Here is a 9,500-nt window from a genome sequence, read left to right as displayed (position 1 = left end):
ACATAGTTGCCTGTGAGGTGGGGAAATGTATTTCTTTACCTCAGAAAATGTGCATGTTTGATTCCATTAACCAAACTCACCCTCTGAACATATTAATTTATTGCTGAAACATTAAAGGGATATTCAGGAGCCACTAGTAACGCCATCTACTTATCATAGAATCATAGAATCATTAAGGTTGGAAAAGACCTCTAAGATCAACGAGTCCAACCGTCAACCCAACACCACCATGCCCACTAAACCATGTCCCTAAGCGCCTCATCTACACGTCTTTTAAATACCTCCAGGGACGGTGACTCAACCACTTCCCTGGGCAGCCTGTTCCAATGTTTAACCATTCTTTCAGTAAAGAATTTTTTCCTCATGTCCACTCTAAACCTCCCCTGGCGCAACTTGAGGCCATTTCCTCTCATCCTGTCGCCAGTTACTTGGGAGAAGAGACCGACACCCACCTCGCTACAACCTCCTTTCAGGTAGTTGTAGAGAGCAATGAGGTCTCCCCTCAGCCTCCTTTTCTCCAGACTAAACAACCCCAGCTCCCTCAGCCGCTCCTCATAGCAGCTTATCGGCGCAACATGTCTTCTTTACAGTGACAATTAATTTGCATCTCCTATATTTGGGACCATACATATGTGCCTCAAGACTGAAGACGTACAGGGCCAGCTCATATCTTCAGCCTTGTTATACAAAGCCCTTAGCTGTAACAGCCAACATACTATATGGTGGTATATAGGTACTGCACATAGCAACAGCCTGGCAAAAGTATGGGGAGAAGCTTGTGTGACAGCTGGCTCTATCTAGTCACATTTGACTCATTTCATAACAACTGAAAAGCCTTATGTTGAAATATTTGTAAGCAAACTCCCTGGTCTGTTAAAGCTAGTTAAAGCTAGTGGCTGAAAGCTGAAGGAATAGCTCCGTTCAGAAAACCTCCTCATTCTTTGAAAATAAGCACATTTAATGGTTCGTAATATATCAGGTTGTGTCTTTGCATCCATACTTCTTCCAGCTGAGGGCACAGGCTGGCTGTTGCCATCCTCTGTCTTCTGGAGGCAGAATTATATGGCACAGTCAGTGCTGGGATCTCCCTGGCAGACAGCAAGGCCACACACACGACTGTCTCCAGCATTGAGGGAAAGCCTCTGCACTTGGGTTTCTTCACATGAAACCATCACTGTCTTGACTCCTTACTTTCTGGCTGTGACTAGATCATTCGTGGATGCCTTACGCTAACCACAGGTTGGAAAGCATCATATCTTCTTTGTGATTTGGAGACCCTGAGGTGTAATGCCGCTGCTCTGTTGAAATGGTGAGGGAACTGCCAAATCGTGTTACATGGGGCTGTGTCTCTGTAGGTCCTGCTTGCTGGGGAGCATTCCAAGGCAGCAGCCCCAAGGGCTTCTCTGTGCCCTTCGTGGAGACAGATCTCTGTGGAAACGGCAAGTGTTGAATGCTATTGCAGCGCACAGAGCGGGATCCTCCTGTCATGGAAGGGGCCAGAGGAAAAAATCTCACTCTTCAGCAACTAAATAACTGAGAGAAAAAAGACCACATTACAGCCTCCTGTCAGGATGTTCTTCTTGCCGTTGTTTACAAACTGCAGGCATCTTTACTGTTAGTTTCCTCCTTAGAGATGGCACCCGGGGACCTAAAAGTGTCAGACTAGATGTCTGGAAAATTTGCAGGTTGCTTCAGGACACTGATTTATATTCAAACCAGTCCTTTCCAAGAAATTGGTTCTTCTGAAAAGAATAACGCTAAAGCTACCTCAATAACAACAAAAAATGTCATTGTCACTAAACCAAAAGGAATGTGACTGAAGCTCCATGTCAGTCCGGGAACTTTTGATATATCACAAGCTTCTCTGGAGAGCTAACTACTCACTATTTCCCTCAGGCCACACAAAAATAGGTTACCACAAAAGAAAAAAAAAAAAAAACAACCCAGCAGATAGTATCATCATCGTATCTTCTGGTTAGGAGTCAGATAGGCTTAGATTTTATTTGACTCATATCTTTTGCATATGATATAAGGAAAAACTTGAATGACACTCAAATAGAGCAAGACTTTCTTCTGCTCTCTGAGCTCCAAAGCCAGTATTAAAAAGATATTACTGAGGAAGAGGAGAGTACCAGAGTACACCCATTGGCTTGATTTGCCTTCTTGTACCCACGGGGAGTGAGGTGCAGGGAAGGCAGCTTTAAAACAGCTTTAAAAACATTTCCATTTCTATACTATGAATATATGAAGCCGTTTCTACACCATGCAACTCCGTGCCATATTCTAGAGAAACATCTCTTTTTAGAAGCTGCATAGGTTTCAAAGCTTTTATAGGTGCCTTACACTTTTCTGCACTTTTTTGGACATATGGAAGAAAAGGAGAAGTCATTTATGACTCTCTGATCTGGGCCATCAGTGTTATGTTAGAGGTGCACTGGAGCCATTTTAACTTACAAAATTGTTTATAAGTTTCCCTGAGAAACCTTTCACTAGTAGAAGATAAAGACAAATGTACCGCTCCCAACAGGATCTCTCCTTCCCCTTTAGCTGAAGATAAGACCAGGGAAGTGTATCAATCTTACCTTCTTCTAAATATACACATATATATACATTTAAGCTGAAAAACATTCCCTTTCAGAGAACTGAAATGTCTTTGCTGCTATCTGAACAAGTAACATAAAAAACCCTCTCAATAATATATTTACCAGTCTTCAGTTTTAGCATTTCTGGCATCTTGAATTGGAGATCAGGTAATTCTACCTGGAGGAAAACACATTCTGAAACTGTTTAATTCGTCTGCTCCACCACAGCTTTTGGGAACTTCCTGTCCCTCATTTTTGGGGAAAACTATGAGCGTCAGGAGTGCGCTTCTCTGGGCTGTGGCCCAATAACTAGCCAGTGCAGCTGTGCTAAAGCCAAGGATGTGCCACCCAGAGACCCCAAATACTCTAGAAAAGCCCTCTTCAAGGGCACATTTCCCTCCTGCTTCTTCTTTCATGTCCCTCACCTCTTACCCAGCCCATACACCCGGTTCTGTTAGGAGAGAAGTAATTTGTGCAGTCTGGAAGCAGACAGCGTCTCCGAACCGTCCTCGCAGTCACAGAAAATAGCTCTTTCTCCCTGGTCCTCAGCCATCTCCTTTGCTAGGCTAGGCTGGACCAGTCCGAACAGTGGCCAGAGGGAGAAGCTTTGTCTGAGTTCCTTTGCTGCAGAAAAAAAAGCCTTATAAGCATTCAGTATCAGCTTCGGTTCCCAAGGGGGTGATCACCAATCTGACTCTCCGTGTTTCTTCCAGGGGTACAGCTCACCTTCAGTTGTTGCCTGCTCCTTCCCTAAGATCTTTAGCTCCACCGTGGAGATGGCTTCCCTTGAGCGCACCTCTTCTTCTACCACTGCTGCCTTTTAAGCAATAACTTTAAATCTGCTGGTCTTTTTATTTCCACTAAGGGTCCTGTGTTTGTACGCCTATATAGAGGGTTGGAGTTCTTTTAATATAAAGAAATGTCTTTTATTGTTTCCTTTTGCTTTTCTATTACAAAGCCTCTAATGTGTTGTGCTAAAGGTGGGTGGCTTTAAAAGAGGCTGGTTTCATTAGGTTTTTATTGTGTTTAAAATGTGGTTCTATTTATTGTGCTAAACACTTGGCAGCCTTTGTCATGCCATGTCTCATGAAGGCACTTGGAAATGAGCACACACATAGAAAGCTGCATCAATTTCCCCCCCGAGCAAGATAGGCAGGAGATCATGAAAGCTTTGTTTCTTTAGCTGGCAGTTAATCCTTTCAAACTTGGCCCCCTTTCTGAAATTAACTCATCGAATAATGGACATGCTCCATTAAAGTGATGAAGATAAAAACTCTGCCAGTGCCTGACTTAGTAAGAAAACCATCTCACTCGCAGGCCAAAAGAACACACTTGAGCTGTGACAAAGGATCTGTGTAATTGAGAGCCAAGACTCCCCTCCCGTTTATTTCCATAAGTTGGTATTCTTTGACTGTCCACATTTCTTTTTGTACTTAGGAAACGGGTCATGCATTTCTGGTGGAAAGATTTAAAATTAAAAAAAAAAAAAAAAGAAGGTATTGTAGAAACTTCCAGATAGATTTTGCTTCATCCATCTTCAGACATGTATGTTTTTCACATATATTGGTATTATTAAGATTTTAATTTACTGACAGTTGGTGCTTTGATTACAGATCCAGACAGGGAGTCAAGTTCACGTATGTTTGGTTCCCAACTCTGTGACTGACTTAATGTGTATTATGCGGCAAGACTTTTATTCCTTGATTTCCAGCCAAAAATCCAAGAATAGCACTTGTTCATGTCTCCTGGGAACTGCAAAGAAAAATTCGCTAATACCTGTCAGGAAGCATTATTATTGTTATGCTACTGTGATGAGGCAGAAGTATACAACAAAATGTCACATTAATGCCACATTAAAAAAAATACACTTTATCATTAAACATTTTTTTTTCTGCGTGGAAACAGAAAAAACCCGAAAAGTACTATGGCAATGCTCCTCAAGCTTTTTCCTGGGACACTGTCGTTACATCAGACCTGACCCTTCAGACTTCTTCTTTGAACCGTGATGGAGATGAAAAATCCTCCTTTCTTATTAATCCAAGAAAGGAAAGATGGGCCTGATACCTGTATGTGACCTTTCTTCCAGAGAAGCCATGTATCAGAGCAATGGTCTTTGACCTGTCAGTTGCAGACTGTGTTCTGCCCAGGAGATGTTCTGACTTTCCTCATGGCCACAGAAAATTAAAACCCCTTAAAAGTAAGGAGATTGTGACTATGGTCCAGGTTGGCAGGGAGAGCAAAGAAAAATGCTGCTCACATTACTCACTCATTACTTCTGCCTATGAGCCCGTAAAAGCTGGGAGCTGCAAGGACAGAAAAAACAATAATGGAAGAAAAATAAGAGCCCGTGAATTAAAATGACCCCAAATACCAAAAGTCAGATAGAGTAGATATCTTGCTAGGCATCTACAGGCACAAGAGTGTCCTCTGGATTAATTTTATCTGGTTTTATACACTTTAAGGCCATAAAGGAGGATTATCTCATTGAGTCTGACCTCTGGCATAACGCAGGCAATAAAAAGTTTATTCAGTTACTGCTGCATGGAGTCCAATAATTTGTGTTTGACTGACGTAGTTCTTTCAGTAGAGCAGCCCTTCTTGGCCTTGAAGATTCAGTACTGAGAGAGTCCACTTCTCTTCTGAACAGACAACAAACTCACAGCTTGGACAGTATACAGGATTGTGTATCAAGTTGGGAAGAAGCTCAGTTACAGCTGCTTCCCATGCACAAATGCACAACCCATAAAATATAGGTGGAAGCGTAGTGCCCACTATTGGTGGATGTCTCTCTGTAGGTGATATGATCTTTGGTCATAGTCTCATGTTCAACTTTAAGCCAGCATGAGCTAATGCAGCAATCAAGGAGTGAGCCACATGTCCCTGTGGCACCTCCTTCCATAGGCCAACACAAGCATTGTGCAACAACACGCCGAACAGGTTAAGGCTGCTGATTAAAACTAATCAATTCAATGCTTGGGTTTTTGTTGGCTGGATTGTATGGCCTGGATAGGAATAAATGATGGGAGATGTGACTACCTCTTTCAACAGCAGTGTCGGTTTATGCCAGTTTAGACTGGCATATGTGAATCTGCTGTTTTGCATTATTTGGCTGTTTCTAACGGTTTCAGGTCTTTTTGCAGCTCCTGAGTGATGCAAAGAGGCTGAATCTCTAGAGACAATGCCACCCAATGTTCATAAAGTACTACATTGAAGGAAAGTGCTATCAAATATTAGGTATTATTTATGACTTTTGGCATACCAATTAATCCATATATAAAATGTCCTGTATATTTTTATGAAACAAAACAGAATTGTTTTGTCTAAATGATAGAAATACAAACCAAAATGATAATCCGGACTCAAGCTGAAAATTCACTCTGTTTCTTCATATAATTTAAAATTGAGTATGATCTTCCCTCTCCCCCCTCCCCACTTGTGGGTCTTATGCAGTAACACGTTCTCAAATGTGCAATAGCCACATTTCCATGATATTCATAATTCATGTCATGGAAATGACCTGGAGAAATAAAAACTTCCTGCCTCATCAGATCCTCCTGAATAAAAAAAGTTCTTAGGCTACCCATTGCTGAAAGTAGAGCTATTGCAACCAATTTCTCTTGCAGACACATCCCAAGACAAAACAATACAAGTGTCAAACTCTGTGTTCCTGTAGCATTAAAAAAGGCAAGGAAAGAAAGATGAAGATAAGGTAAACTCTGTGCTACTTTGGCATCCAGGAGAGGGAGAAAATCAAAATGATAACCCATGGCAGCACAGTAAAACAAGAAAGTATGTCCCACCTTTTATTCCCCTTTCTATAATATTTTAATGAGGTGCAAATACTTTTTTGATCCTGTCACCAGAGCACTCCATGACATGCCACAGCCCCACCTCACAAGCTAATTGATCAGAAGAAGTATGACTCGTCTCACAGCTGTATTTAGTCATACAACAGTGAAAGATTTAATCAGCTTTAAACTAGTCCTAGTTCCTTCCTCCATCAATAGGGAGAGATACCTGGTCCTTTCCCCCAGGCTACTTGCCTACCTCAGGTAATTGCAACCCCTTCTGCCCGCACACCCCACTCCAGGGGATTTATCTAAAGCTATTGGTTATAGAAGATGATCATTTAGCTATCTCAGTTTAGACAGCTAACCTATTAGATGGCTGAAGTTAGGTGAAACTAATGCCATTTAATGAGACTAATGACAAGCTTAACCATGTACAAAAGCCTCATCCAGAATTCATCAACACTATTGGAAACTATTTCATAGGTTTGGTATCAGGCTATCACAGTAGAGTTTTCTGGGTTTTTTTAGACAGTAGAGATGGTTAAAATTTCATTCATTATGAGTTTTCAATTACACGTTTCATCAGGTTTTCATGATAGGAGAAAATTGGAATTTTTAGCAAATAAATAACCATGGGGTTTGATCATCTGTGCAGGACAAAAATTCTCAGTAATATAAAACTTGCTCAAGTCTTTTGTTTGTATTTTTATACATTTAGTATCTGCTTTGCCAAAATATAAGGATTACATTATTATTATGTATTATTATTATTATTATATTGGGTTGATGATTGGACTCGATGATCTTGGAGGTCTCTTCCAACCTTAATGATTCTATGATTCTATGATTATTATTATTATTATTATTATTATTGATTTTCTTTACCTTTGTGTATGGATTTGCAGAATAGAAATTAAACATCAGGGACAGTGCCATACCAGAACATGGAATGACATTTTTCAGTCCTAAGAATCCTAATTATAGGATAAACTTTAAAATCCTATAGCACTGTTTCTATAGGAAAATGTATTAACCCAGTGATCCTGCCAATCCTTAAATGAAGTGCCTAATCTATTTTGTTCAAGAAATGTTGCCTTCATTTTGTCACAAGTTTCTCAACTTGTCACTAATTCTTCTTGTCCCTTTCTTCTGCTCTGAAAAGTTGATTTTAAAGGATTTCTGTTTTGGTGTTGAATTGGTAATTTTGGTTTAGAACCTATGAAGTTCTTTGGGAACGTGGGGATGAAAATAATGCTATCTTAGCTTTTCTTTTATTGAGAGATGTCTGTTGAAGCATTATTCTATGCTATATCAGCCATCTGAATATAGCTTTTCTTGGAAGAGAAATGTATCGCCCATTCAGTAATTACAGGTAAAGACTGGTGTTGCAGGGCATTAAAGGGGATCCAAATCCTGCCTGTGTCATGCCACATTCACCCACCACACCATTCTCTGCTAATGCAAGCTGGCAGGAGTCAACTCCAAACACGGCGCTTCTCCTGACACTTGGATGTCAGTGGGATTTCCAGCACTCACTCGGTCGCTCCCTCCAGAGCCTCGGTGCACCCTTTCTGCTGGGTTGTGAGCACTCAGCCTTCCTTTCACGGTGGTGGACGTGATGGGCTGTGACACCTATCATCTCAGTAAAGAGCCGTCTCAAACAATATCAGAAGACGTCACTTAGAGCCTGCCAGCTGGAAGATAAACTGGATGGCACTGATGCAAAGGCCTATTTATATCAGCCCGGCATAACTTGGGTTCTCTGAAGTGCAAGCTACATTATGGAGCATGATGGGGACTAAAAAAATTAAATCCTTTCATAGTTAGAAGTATTTTCCCTTCCTTTCTAGTGCAACCATATGATTTTACATGACAATGCTCTTCAGCTGCTGGAACATGGAGCGCTACTTTGTGAAGAAGGGCTCTTTTGCCCAGCCCAAAATGAAATGCATTGCTCGTTTGTCATATGCCATGGACCCAGCCCCATCCCTGGTCCTCCTGAGTCTGTGGTAAAGAGGTTAAGCTGTTTAACACCCAATTTGATGACCTGGCATATACCACCAAATGTGTCTGTTGCCCTGACTTTGTCTGCTTCCTCTTCCCTTGCATGCTTCAGCTGTTCTTCATAGCACATTAGAGGGTTGCTGTCTTTATTAGTCACCAATAACACATTAATACATTCCTTCTCCTATTACCTCGGACGCTAATTTGGTGGAATTGGATACTGACAGTACATTGATGTTGTTAAGGTTAATGACCCAGAGATTTACAAGAGAAGTCGCATTAGAAGTCAAATTGATTGTAATAATTGTTTCACTGAACAGTGTCAACATTAAGTACAGTATGTTGTGCTATGCCATCCAGGGAGGCCCTGTGGCTGTTACAATAACTACAACGCTGTCTACATACACTCCTTACAAGACAATTCACGCTGAAATACATTTAGGTAAATGCAGCTCTAATAATGGATGCCTAAGATGTTCAAAGATATGAGACACTATGTTTCTAGTCTCTGCACATTATTTTGCCTCCAAGCATATTTTGTACTTGCATCCAATTCTAAGGAAATTGTTGCTTTCCTCAGCCGGGGAAGAGCAGAAAGCAAAATTTGGTGGCTGTTGCCTCCTTTTGGTCTGAGTTGTGAGGCCAGGCAGAATACCTCTGCTGTTCAGTCCTAAATTTTGCTCAGATAAGTGGCTGTTTTGCAGTTCAGATGCTCTGCAGTTAGGCTGCTTTAAATATTTAAAATGCAATACACTGTATGAAATAAATTTGCTATTAACACTGCATTTATATTGACAGTGGAATGCAGAAATTGCAGCTGAGATGTTGTGGGAATCTCCCAGAAGTGTCACCCTTGACCATAAAGGTGTGTGATTGACTCTGTGTAACTATTAAAAAAAAAAAAAAGCAGTGCCCTTTTCATGTTGTAGATCCCATTCCTTCCCTTCCCTTCTTTCTTCTTCTATGCATTTCTAGTCTTTCTCTTGCATTCCTCCTTTCTCCACTTCTTCTCATTCAGTGTATTGATCTTGCAACTGAAGAGGTCACTGCTGAGTGGCACCCACCGTGAATGGTGAAATAAAAGATGCTTGTCATGCAGGAGTCCTGTACAGTCATCTGCACG

Source organism: Pygoscelis adeliae, unplaced genomic scaffold, assembly GCF_000699105.1.
Source record: "Pygoscelis adeliae isolate BGI_AS28 unplaced genomic scaffold, ASM69910v1 Scaffold182, whole genome shotgun sequence".
Classification (NCBI taxonomy): domain Eukaryota; kingdom Metazoa; phylum Chordata; class Aves; order Sphenisciformes; family Spheniscidae; genus Pygoscelis; species Pygoscelis adeliae.
This window is presented reverse-complemented; position numbering follows the sequence as displayed.